Source organism: Polyergus mexicanus, unplaced genomic scaffold, assembly GCF_030449975.1.
Source record: "Polyergus mexicanus isolate NDT 795.1 unplaced genomic scaffold, iyPolMexi1.0 SCAF_16, whole genome shotgun sequence".
Lineage (NCBI taxonomy): Eukaryota > Metazoa > Arthropoda > Insecta > Hymenoptera > Formicidae > Polyergus > Polyergus mexicanus.
In genome coordinates, this window is record NW_027223336.1 from 4,677,930 (window position 1) to 4,692,091 (window position 14,162).

Below are 14,162 nucleotides of genomic sequence, written 5' to 3' on the forward strand. Positions count from 1 at the left end.
CTATCTCCAAAACTGTGGAAGTTATTCGAGTGGCCTGTCTTAGATGCCTCACCCTGTATATCGACCACGATATAACATGCGACGATATGATTCATCGAATCATTTAACTATATGTATATATACGCATATACGGCGATGACTAATCTCTTATTAAATACTTGTCTACCACCTATTAACTATGATATATGTAAATAATATTTCTTTTATTGAATTTTATTTATGCATTCAACGCATATCTTAGACAAAAATAGTGGGAGTTTAACGCAGATGTGAAAAAATATACGATTCAAATAAAACAATAAAATATTTCATAAAAATGTAAACAATATAATAAACAAAGTTAATTATTGTTCATGGAATCATAAATACTAATGTTTCATATCGGACAATGCGAATTTATGCAAGTTCTCTCCTGCGCGTGATAAGATACGATTCATTGTTTAGTAAAACTTCTTTTGCTTATCTGTTTACATAATGCGATGCTGCACATCTACATGTTTGATTTATCAAATATTACATACATATGTGGGTGCAACCAATGCACCGGAGCAGATAATATCTATCGCACCTGGTTATCGTGCCGGTTTCATAGCAGAGCAACAAGATAGTATCGATAAATTATGTTCATAACATCGCTTGATAAACGCATAAAAAATTACACACTAAATTACGTTAGACACATTAAGTATATTAATAATAGAGCTTAGAGAAATAATTTTCCAATCTAATACAACAAATGACAAATTTAAATATTGTGCGAAAAAATTGCATAAAACTCAGAACCTTCATATGTTTCTTAATCATTTTAAAAAGGATTTTTTTTCTTTTTTTTTTTTTTTATTAAATTATCATAGTGATCTCACAAATTGATTATAGCTTTGTTAGAAAAGAGAGAAATTTTAAAATATGTAAATTTAATACTATCTTTCATTTTATATTTTCTTCTGGCGTATCTGCAAGTTTTTAGATGTATTTGTGCTGTTAATATATCCGTAGGATTTGCAATGTAAATGTGAATTGTATCAGATCTATTTTATCTGAGAATTAAAAATATTTTTAAAAAAATTATTGAGGCTTTTAAGCGAAATCACAATTTTAAATAACCGCGGGTTATTAAGAGCCAGATGCGGATGATGGTGCGTTAAAAAAAAAAAAAAAAAAAAAAACTATAAAAATATATTTTTTAAAGACTTTTTACAATTTTATTTGAATTTAATCTGAAGTGTATGTGTCAAAAATCCGTATGTTCGTATTGTACATTTTCTATTTTAAAAGTTATCTAATAACGATTTTCAATACAAGCAAAAATGGAATAAATGATATTGTAATATAATATTAGAGAATTCGAAACCGCAGTGCGCATTTCTCATGAGAATGATTACGTATATAATATAAAGCGTAATGTTACTCGTAAAGTCTCGCGCAATATCTTGATCTGCCAGGAGAAATTTCTCAGGGCGGGTCTTATTGAATTCCGTTACTGCGATTAAATCTCGGATGGCTTCGGTACTTGCCGCTCGTCAATCGTTACGACAAAGCGAAGCCATATCTCTGCCCGTATTCTAGAAATTCTCACGAAGGCCGAGACAAAAGAATGAAAAATCCTAAAGAAAAATTATTTTCCTCATCTTGTTCAAAAAAATTATTTTCCTCGTCTTGTTTAATAATTAATTAATCTTGTTTAAGAATTAATTTTTTTCTTCTTTAATGGCAATATATTATTCTGCATATATAAGAGAGAAGATTGTTACATGAATTTAAAATATAAAACTCTCTCTATTAAAGAGAAGATTTGTATCGTTTTCCTAAAAATAGATATAGTTTTCTTTCGGTAATTTAAATTCGTATATAAAAACCTGTTGCAATAATTTATATAATTATGCTAGAGAAAAAGAAATGGAGAATAAATTGAAGTTAATTGATGCTGACGAAAGTGAACGCTTTATAAGAAATATAACGCGGATCGTAATTAATAATTACTTGCTAATTTAATTAATTGAAAACCAAAATTATACATCTTATAAGCATACTACTTGTACGTTTGAAGGTATTTTGCTTATAAAATGTTTTGCTTTCAAAAACAGATATAATTTTTAATTTCGATATTATTTAAAGATTAAAAAATATTGTATTATATTGAATTCTTTACATCTTTTCCAATAATAAGAAAAATACACACGCTGTCAAAAGAATCTCGAAACTCTTTCTTTTCAACATAATAAAGCGGATACTGTACAAGATTTATGCAGAATATCACGTATACTCGTTTTCAATACTGCGTTTTCGATACTGCACTAGAAACTCATATACACATCGCTCGCTCATTCCCAACTCGCATAAGTCGCTCATTACGTAGGACGAATGCGAACGTTATTGATTTATTTTTAATCGCGTAGATTTTCAATGAGAACACGGACATATAAAATTTCATGTTTTATATACTGGTATATAAAAAGCACATACTCATCTTTAATGATTTGTGTGTACATTAATTTTTAGAAAAAATGAATACAATTTTTTATATATATTCGCATCTCATATCTTTACATACAGAATGGACAAAATAAAGCATAAAAGTATATAAGCACGTAAGTTTTTTTAAAACTTTTTTTTTTTACATCAATTGATTCATCTCATTATTTTATACACAAAATTATTACGCTAAGATTATCGAAAACTAAATATTTCACAAGATATTGTATTTTATATTTTATATCAAAATATGTAAGATTAAGATATAAAGTAACTCGAAAATACTTTATTATAGTGTTTTGAAAAGATCTCAAAAAGGACTATAAAAATATGCAATAAAAAAAAGTTCTCATTAAAAAAAATTAAGTTGACCTTGAAATAACCTTGAAAATCATCATTTATAAACATTCTTATAACATCAACTTATATCTCCCTTGAAATATTGCAACTTTTATTAGAAACAATATTTTTAGAGATAAAAATTTGTCACGCTTTATTTTGTCTATTCTGTATACAATTTTTTTTTTAACAATCTTGATTAACATTTACATAATATCACATAAGTCTCATTTCTCCTAGTTAGATAAATTTTTCTTCTATAATCTCTTTCATTGAATAAGAAAATTATGTAATATCATGATATCGCCGATAAATATAAAATACTATAGACCCGCTATACGTTATGCAAGGATTTTTTTTGTAAAAAATCTTTCAAAATTAAATACATGATTTAAATGCAAAAAGAAACAATTCCATGATTTGTATCTCGATTCGATGCATCCTTGGATTTAATATCTTATTTAAGCAGATTCCTTTTCTAAAAAATATTCATTATAAGATATCTGTTGCCTTATTTAAGTAAAATGTTTTCTATCTATAACTTCTTACACAGGAACACAGGTATCGTTATAACTTTGTTCATTTTCCGTTTCTTATATTGTATTTCTATATTTTATCACGTTTCAGTTTTTAAAGCAATTTAATTAGTTTTTTGTTTTTTTTCCCCCGGAAATTCTTGCAGAAAATTGGATCGCTAATCTTTTTTTTATTAATTTTTTTTTTCGAATAACAATGAAAATTTATTGCTGTATGAAAACATATATATTTTTTTGTTATATTTTATTTATATTATTGTACATTTTTACATTTTTTATTAAAGCATATCAATGATTTGTGAAAAATAATATATGATGAAAAGTTAGAAGTCATTTGCCCCGATGTAGCGCAGATGGAACAGGAAACTCTGCCGCCTGTCACGCCGCACTTTTAGTTTCGAACAAATTAACTAGTCGTAAAGGGGGGTGCCCAGCCTAGTGTAGCCTGTCTGCGTGGCTACGTTGAACCGACCTTGTCCCACAATGCATCCATCTTTGGGCTCCATCGTCGCTTGAGAGAGAGAGAGAGAGAGAGAGAGAGAAGAAGAAGAAGAAGAAGAAGAAGAAGAAGAAGAAGAAAAAGAAGAAAAAGAAGAAGAAGAAGAAGAAGAAGAAGAAGAAGAAGAAGAAGGGGGGAGAGAGAGGGGGAGGGAGGGGGAGAGGGAGAGGGAGAGAGAGGGGGGAGATATAATATATTCGCATATAAGATGCGACTATACATAAAAAATTATATTCGTTTTTTCTAAAAACTAATGTGTATGCAGATCATTAAAGATGAGTATATGCTTTTTATATACCGGTATATCCGACATAACATGTTTACATGAATGAAAAAAAATATTATCGACTTGAGGTTCAATACATGCACAATATTGCCATATGCGAGATATAGATATGCGAGCGACGTCCTCTAAATAGGAAAGAACGTCATCGAGGGAAGTGAATCATTCGCGGTGAATCAATGACGGTCCCGGATGATATTACATGTACGATTTTATTAAAATTTGGAAGGGGAAGACGCGTGCGCATATTGTTTGCCGTAAATATATTCAAGAAAAATGGGAAAATCTTAAAAAAACAGAACTTATGTCAGCAATAAAGTACTTTACAAAAAATTGTACTTTTTTAGTTGAGCATAATAATTTTGCATAAATTTTTAAGCTTTAGCATTAAAAAATCTGAAAAATAAGCTCCTAATAAAGATTCTACTGAGTTAAAGTATATATTTTTGCGCTCAGAACGACTCTGGTAAACTCGTCATACGAAGAGGGAACGCAAATGTTAAAGTAAGAAAAGGCGGAGACTAAAAAGACAACGTATAAAGTTCTCACACATGTCCTCTTTTGCTATTTGGTAAAGCGCTTAGTTCGTATATGTATAGAACATCAGCGCGCGTGTATATGTACATGTGTCAAGAGAACAGAGAACTTGTAACACGTGTTCGTTTAATCGTAACGTTATATCCGTAAAGAGTCATTTTACTTAACTCGCTCCTCTTCCAGGTTGATAATCTTGAGACAACGAGATTTGCACAGAAACTAAATTTCAAGTTAAGCCTGCGGCACACGGTACGATTTTGCGTACTAGATCGCATGTGAGACATTTTGCTAGCAATTATAATGGTTATGCAACTTAAAATGTTATGTGCTGCGTGTTGCTGTACGTGCTAGCATGCTAGTTTTTGGTAATAGGTTCGGTGCTATATTTCACTATGGTTTTATTGCTAGCTGCAAACGATACTACGACAAAAACGCAAAAAATAAAAATAATAATAAATATAAAGACAAAAGTTATATATTGGGTGATTGCATAAGTTCGTGCCCGATTTAAATATAAACTTCAATAGATTATATTTTAGAGATAACACTTTTATTAATCAATTATATAGTCTCCATTCTTTTCTACAATGGTTTTCCAACGATCTATAAGCTTATCGATTCCATTTTTGAAGAAAGAACTTGGTTTTTCTTGAAAAAAGTTTGTAAGGTGGTTTTCGACAGCTTCCTCGGAATTGAGATTCTTACCATTTAAACTATTCTGCAAAGACCGGAACAAATAAAAATCTGAAGGCGCAATATCTGGAGAATATGGCCGGGTACTGCAGAATGTCCCATTGCAACTTCTGCAGTTTTCCTGCAGCTTATTCCTTTCAGTCAGGAGATGCGGCACCCACACGGGTCATATCAAGCTTGGAAATGTATCCAAGCTTTTTTAAATGACGAAAAGCGGTTGAATTATCGATGTTCAGCCTCTCAGCAATATCCTCAGTTGTAATCCTTGGGTTTCTTTCCACTAAGGCATGCACAATGTCATCATCAATGCCAGAAGGCCGTCCAGAGCGGGGTTGATCCTCCATGTTGAAATCACCATTTCGAAATCTGCCAAACCACTTTTTGACTGTTCGGAGAGCAGGAGTGCGGGTCCAAATAAACGCTTTGAATATTTTTTTGTGCAATCCCAACACTCACGCCTTTCCGAAATTCATATAGCATTACATGCCGCAAATGCACCTTTTCTTTCTCCATTTTTAATGATTTCTCTTATGCACAAATGGACTTATCTGAACAATAAATTAACTGACGCTAAATTAACATAAGACAACGTCATCTATTCGGTGTAAGCATCAATTACCACACGAAAACAATAGAACTCCGCCATGCAGTAATTTAATGCCATCTATGAAAGTCGGGCACGAACTTATGCTATCATCTAATATATATACATAAGTAATTATGTATTTTATTTATAATTATGATGATATTAATTGAATATGTATAAAATTAATTAAAAATAAGAGATTTTCTAACCTAATAAAATTAAAAAAATTTTATTAATTCTTCCACAATCCCAAATATCTTGAATCGTATCTTGACTAGATAAGCAATCATTGGCTATTATCTAGAGGATTTTTAGAATCTTGAAGAATTTTGTTGAAATCTCTAGAAATCTTATAACTAAAATATTAATCCAACACGTAAGATAATCTGCACGTATGAAGCCAAAACTAGTAACACTCTTATGATGAACACGTAGAATACTTCGCTAAACAGCACGCAACGAATAAATTAACAAAATCAGTACGAAAAATCGTACCGTGTGCCGCAGGCTTTAGTTTCAAACCCGTGCTGCATTCATAATAAGTCATTACAAGTAAAGCTCTAATATATAGAATAGAGATAGAAAACGTTTGCTATTATCATTTAATGCTCAACAATAGCGTTTAATTATATTATTACCATAATGATTACAATAATTAAAGTATAAATAATCAAGATGTTATAAAGACAATTTCAGAATTTTCTGAAATACATATCAACATATCAACATGCCATATTAACAAATACTGAGCTGTACAATGATTGTAAAATTTTGCAAACATATAAACAAAGATATACTGCATATGTATTTCATAAATAGTATTAAATTTCTTTGAAATAACAAAGGATGTGCATAATTATATGTAACAATCCACTTTATCCTGCAATGTTTAATCGCTATTATTCAAAAGTCTGAAATAATCAGTGAATAATAATTAAAGTACAGCTGCATATTAGAATGTACTATAAATATAGAAATAAAAAACGATGAGTGAAAAAACTGATTGCAATAGAGGCAAGATAATAAGCGCAAGAGATAAAGTTAAGCAACCAGACGAATGAATGAATCTCACGATTCACACGTGTTCTGCTTTGCTTATTCAGTCTGATTTGACACGCATCGCTGACACATATCCGTTGCAATTGCGGAATGCGAAATTCTCCCGACATTGTCCGCATTGTGCCGTTGATTTCGTAAACTTTGTGCCCATTTCCTCCAATTGACTTCAAGGAAAAGCGTAATGTCTCGATCAGACAAAAGCGGGTAAATGCAAACTCTCCTTTTTATTTCTATTATAGTAATTTTCTAAACAATAAAATATAGGAAGCAATACAAAATATTTAATATATATATATATATATATATATAGTATTTTGCATTGGAGCGGAGCCCCACCCCGAAATAATTCTAACCTCACCCAAACCTATTTTCAGTTTTAAAAGTAAAGTTGGGTTTGGTTAGATTAGATTTTTTCGGAGCGGGGATACACACGAAAAAAAAAATTTCGCTACCATAGCTAATCATGATTTGCAAAATAAATTTCTAAACTGCAGCAAAACGGTTTGTTGTTGCACCTAATAAATAGGTATCACAGCTAAGATGTTCGCTATTGCACCTAATACATAGATGTCATAGCTAAGAGGTTCGCTGTCCATATATTACGACTGAAATCTAGTTACCACATGCAGTTTTTAGCTACAGCAGCTAATTTTTTTTCCGTGCAAGAGGAGAGACGAAGTTTCTTCCCCGTCCATGCATTCAATAAATAATATTTTTTAAGACAAGACTCACAAATTCGTGTAGTTGTACAATATGTTGAAAGCTGTTAACAAATTGCGCAGAATAAAACATATTATTGATAAAAATCCGTGACCCCGTACGCGTATGTGGCATATCATTTTGTGGAAACTCACAAATAATTAAGAATTCTGACTTTCAATAGTTCTAAAGTTCTTGATAGTTTAAATAAATAGTTCGGCCTATTAAAGCATCAAAAATGCCTTTGGACAAACTAAGATGCCAACTTCACACAGCGTTTTGCTTTGTCCTACAATATTTTCCTTATCAGTAATTGTCGGAATTAAAAAAATTTATAATTCTACATGAGTTCTAAGAGTTCTGCCTTTTAAAAACAAAAAGATATCAATTAAGGTCAAATAAAGGCAAGTGAATCCCTATATCTATAGGTACAGAGATGAGACGCCGCTCGATTTTCGAAAGTTCTGTTTATTCTAAAGCAGTTCTGATGTAGTTCTGAACGTATTAATGCATTTTCTAAAAAGTTCTGACAATAAAAACAATCAGAAATTTTTTTAAACAATTATTTTGCCCCCAAAACACACTTTCGAGTATAAAAGTGAGAACGCTGATCGATTTTCAAGAGTTCTGCTAATTCTAAAACAGTTCTGATATAGTTTTGAATGTATTAATGCATTTTCTAAAGAGTTCTGACAATAAAAACAATTAAAAATTTCTTTAAACAATTACTATACCTCCAAAACGCATATTTTCTTGTATAAAGGTAAGAAAATGCATTAATACGTTCAGAACTATTTTAGAATTAGCAGAACTTTTAAAAATCAACCAGCGTCTCACTAAATATAGAGATCCACTTGTCTTTATTTCATATTAATTGATCTTTTTTTTACTTTTAAACGGCAGAACTCTTCTTAGAATTCATGTGGAACTATAAATCTTTTCAATTTGGACAATTATTGAATTAACTCTAGAACTATTAAAAATAAAGTTAGAACTCTTAATTATTTGTGAGTTTCTACGAAATGATACGCCAGCTTCACGAACACACACCATGTCCCTATCCCGTAAATGTAAAATAAACAAACACTTCTTCCACGTCTGCTCTACAACAAATACAACGTATATAAACTTCACTTTTCCCGATATTACTTTATAATATCCGAGAAAAAGCATTAAAATTATGAAATTTTAATTTGTTATATTTCCTAAGCTAGAGTCCCTCTAACAGAGTCTGACCATACGATAGTAACTTTTGATTGGTCCGCCATTTTTTGACAACTCCCGCTGATATTTGAATGGAAATGACAATAACAGTAAATAGTCGCAATGAAAATTGAAAATATACGTGATAAAAACAATATATATATAAGAATTTTCACTGTACAGAAAACATGTGAAAAGTCAATAATTTGAATAAAAAAATAAAAGGAGACAAAAAAGAAAGAAGGAAAATATTACAACAAAATATTACAATAGTAATTTATTATTATTGTATTAAGACACTTATATTAAAACACACTGTAGAATATATAGTAAACTATATAACAATATAGAAATATGTAATAACAAAGAAAACATTTTTGTTAGTTTCATAAATCATGACATGCTTAAACAAGACATATTAAGACATATTAGAAAAAAATATTATGCATAGCTATAGGTTTGCTATTATATCTATATTTACTAAGCATAATATTTTTTCTCTGATAAATATGTAATTGCAAAACAATAAATCTTTTGAGAATTTTGGAATATAATTGATGACAATTTAAAATGTGATTAACAGAAAAATCACTAAATTTAAATGCAACATGTCATGCGCATGCGTTCGTTTAAAGTAAGATGGCGTATATTTCTTTCTCTCTCGCAGAATTTTGCCAAAACTGTCAAGTTGGCCAGACTCTGTTAGAGGGACTCCATTCTAAACCAATGCCGTCCCCTACTTATTTCTTGGGATATTACTCAGAAAAACCTCCCCTATAACATATTTAAGTGGCGATAAAATCGGAAATGTGTTACTTTTTATGCAGTTTTACCTCTTTTTCTTTTAAAATTTAAATATTTCAGATAACGTTTTCTCGTCGGGGAGAAAAGAGCAAAACGTCTCGAGCAAATTATTTGTCATTACACAGCATATTAAGCGCTATATAAGCGTAGAAGAGAAGTCTGCAAGTAAGAAGAGAGAGAGAGATGCAGATTGGAGTCGCGACTCGGAGATTTTGACATCGCGATGCATAACGGAATACTGCACGAGTCACGGACACATCTCTCGATGCAACGTGGCATACGTGGCCGTAACAGGCCTAATTATCATCAAAAGCAAATGGATAATTCTGGGAAAAAAGATTATATTCGAGTGATTTGTTGGCGTTTCGCAAAATTTAATTTCTATCAAGAGAAGATTTTAAAATATCCAAAGCATTCAACAAAATCTTTTTTTATAGTTTTTATTTCTTTTATCTTGAATTCGATAAATATATTTAAGTATCAGAATAAAATAATATTTAATATAGCGATAATTTTTTCAAATTTTTTTATTTTTAAGCAGATAAGAGCAATCCAAAATATTTCCATCAACTAAACCATCAATTATATACAAAAATGAAAAAAAGAGATGTTAGGAGATTATCGCAAGAAAACGTTATAAAACTTCGCACGCTTCCTCCCGGGATCTCCTATTGCTCAAAAAAGAGCAATTAATATTCGTTGAGGCCATAAAATTAACCACAACGCCAAGTCAATTTTATTATGTCACTCAACGAACCTAATTACTTACAGATCGTATTGACGAGTTATTAACGATTCATATTTAACATTTGCTCTTAATTAAGATAATTATACATATGTATATATCTGTGTGTTTCTTGTACAGTATATATATTTTTTACTGTTTTATCAGACAAAATGTTCAAATGTTTAAATCGTAATTTTTTTTTGCTTCATTTAGGGATGTATGTGCAATATATCAAAACATTGACAAAAGCATGAAAATTTCACTGTTCTACTATTTCTTTTAAGTATCTGTGCAAAACCTGAGCACAATTCTTTTAACGGTTTGGAAATTATTTAACTTAGTATTGATTTTTATGAAAAATTGTACATTGTAGCATTTATTGACAAATTTGACAAGAAAAAAACATTGTCAGCAAAATAAAAATTTTCGCATGTATTAACAAAATAAATAAATAAATATTTGTGCAAAATTTGATTTAGATCCACTTACTCGTCTAAAATTTATTTACTAAAAATTTATAGCAAAATATTTATAGTAACCTGAAATCTGCCTGTAAATTATTTTTTTTTTGTTTCTTGCAGTTAATTTCAGGGGATATTCATGATCAAAAGCTTTGTCATAAAAAAAAAAAAAATTAAAACTATTTTTTCTTATAAAGACGTTAAAAATCATATTATTTTGAGATATTTTAATTCTTTTTATAATCCAGATTTATTTATTTAACTTTCCAAACAATATAAACATACAAATATGTTTTTTTATAAATTTTGATAGTTTTTGCTGCTATTGTATAGCCAAAACATTCTTAAAGCAGCACTCGTATAATATGATACATATAATGTAAAAAACATATGATTAATCGTATTTCAATATTACTACAAAATAATTATAATTATTATTTGTTTTGCTGGATTAATAAATAGATAACTATTATACGAAACGAAACCTCCTAGCCAGTCTTTTTAATATCTTGATGATAACCCAACGCTTTGCCACATTTCTCATAAAATAAGCAGCAGCTTATTTTCCTGTTACGGCAAACCAATTTAATCACGAAAAACACTAATATCCAATACTCGATATCCAATACTAATTAGAATTTAGAAATTATAATCTTTCTGAATTATGCTCGCGCTACACTCTTTGTATCGAGTTGTAAGATAAGTGGAGAGTAAAAGTATTATAAAAATGTCTTATATCATTTTTCTTTTTTTCATTTTATAATGCCGTTCGCCCCAATGAAGATTCTAAAATTAGAAATTCTGTTGATATCTTAATGTACGATATAATATGCAGGGTTGGGAAGTAACGCGTTACTTGTAACGCCGTTACCGTTACAGTTACTTTTTTTCGGTAACTGTAACGGTAATGGCGTTACAAATTTTATTTGTAACGGAAAAAGTAACTTCGTTACATTTTTCGGTAACGAGTAACGAATTTAACAGTTACTTTTATCGTTACTTTTTTCAAATTTTTTGATTTATTTAAGATATTATTCTTGCTATTGTGCGTGATAAAATTTTTATCTTAACCGTAAAGCCGTAAGCAAATCGACCAATTAGCATTCTTATTATGTTGTAAAAATGCTTAAATGTGATTGATCAACTTATGGCTCTTGCAGACCAGTGCGATGACGCGACGCGCGATATCCAATGAGAGCTTTATCTTTTCGGAAAAGCAGAGCTCTCATTTACTACCAGTTCTAAGTACCTTGCAACGAAAATTAGAAAATCTCAATAAATCTGACCTTATAGATTGCCATTCATTAGTTGAAACTATTCAGCAAGGTTTAAATAAAAGGTAACTTATTAATTTGATTAATACATATGTTATTTAATTTTAAATAAGGATTTAATCGAAAAATATTATTTTATTTTAAACTATTGATTCAAAAGTATTAATTTTAATAAAACAAACAATGTCGCTTAATTTACTATATTTGATTTTAGATTTCTTACAATATTTGAAACAAAAGAATTAATAATAGCAGCATGTTTACATCCAAAATTTAAGTTAAACTGGTTAACCGGAGAAAAAAGAAAACGTGCTGAAAATTACTTGGAGGATTTATTGGGAATCCGATCAACTGAAAATTCTTCAAAAGCTGGAAAATCTGACGATCACGATGATTTTTTCATTTTTGAGCAAAAAACGGTGCAAAATGAATCTGAACAAGAAGAATTGCAACGGTTTTTAAAATCAAATAATTGTAATATAGAAATGTTAAACGACTATCCAAAACTTAAAAATCTTTTTATTAAATATAATACAGCTCTACCAAGCAGTGCATCTGTAGAAAGAATGTTTAGCATCGGTGGCTCTGTATTAACACCACAAAGAGGGCATTTAAATGATGATACTATGGAGCAACAAATTTTATTAAAAATTAATAAAGAATTTCGATAAAATTTAATCATTTATTTTGTAATAAACCTTGAATGAAATCTTGCTTACAATTTTTTAAAAGTTTTTCTTATGCAAAATAATTTATTAGTTTGTATTGTAAAAAAGTAACGGAAATTGTAACGACTCGTTACTTTTTAGTAACTGTAACGGTAACGAGTTACTTTTTAAAATTAGTAACGAGTAACGGTAACGAGTTACTTTTTAGAAAAAATAACGGTAATGGTAACGAGTTACTTTTATAAAGTAACTTTCCCAACCCTGATAATATGTTTATCTATTAAAGATAGAGTTATAAACACACACGTTTTCAAAGAAGACATTTAGAACTGGATATGATGGAACTGAATAAGAAACCATGCTTGATCAAGGAAACGTAATAAGCAACGAAAACCAGTTCTCGGTTTTTATCTCGAATACTTTTATTCTCTACTTGATCTTATAACTTGATACAAAGAGTGTAGTACGAGCATAATTCAGAAGAATTATAATTTCTAAATTCTAATTAGTATTATCGAGTAACGGATATTACTGTTTTTCGTGATTAAGTTGCCTCGCCGTAACAAGAAAATAAGCTGTTGTTTATTTTGTAAGAAATGTGGCAAAACATCGGGTTATCATCAAGATATTAAAAGCAACGGCTAGGAGTTTTCGTCTCGCGATGATTTTCAAACGTACACGATGACGTACAGTGTGTCATAGCTTTCAAATTTATTTGAACGAAAGCGCATTTAATTTGCGAATCACGCACAAAATATCATTACAGTGAATGACTCTAGAACCTGAGCCTAGAAAATGACTCTAGAGCCTAGAAAATAATATTTATTGTACGTGGTAAGAATATTACACGAGCAAAATGTGGGACGTCAGCAAAACTATTACGCTACCGTGTGTAAAAGTTGCGCACGCGCACGTTTAAAAGTCCTTGGATAGGTTTTAAAAGGAGAATCCTCCACAGACAGGAGGCGCGACTGTCAACTGTCATGCATTATCCTCGAGAGACCGCAAGAACCGTGCGTTCGCTTTCGCTGCGTCAATACGCTTGGCATGCGTTTAACTATCAACGATTTGCGATCCAGCAACTATTTCGCTTTCACGTTCCTCTCCCGAGTTCCTCTCTATTGTTTACTGGACATTAAACGTCGCGTTATTATAACGCACGCATGTCGGACAGAGAAATCTGCGAAGTGTGTGCACGCTATTAACCATCGCTAATGTCAATGTTTCATTCGCATGAGTATCAAGCAAATTGGAAATTGCATGCGTTGGGAATCTTAAATAAATACTTTATACGATGATTCTCTGAATTGCATGAAGAAGGC

The 14,162-nt window shown here is 30.4% G+C and overlaps 1 protein-coding gene across 2 annotated transcripts in view; it reads right to left on the minus strand.

Annotated features, from left to right (window-relative positions):
• The window catches only part of LOC138940167 (LIM and SH3 domain protein F42H10.3-like), a 48,008-nt gene that overhangs the window by 9,712 nt on the left and 24,134 nt on the right, over positions 1 to 14,162 (minus strand). The gene's annotated exons all lie outside the window — the stretch shown is intronic.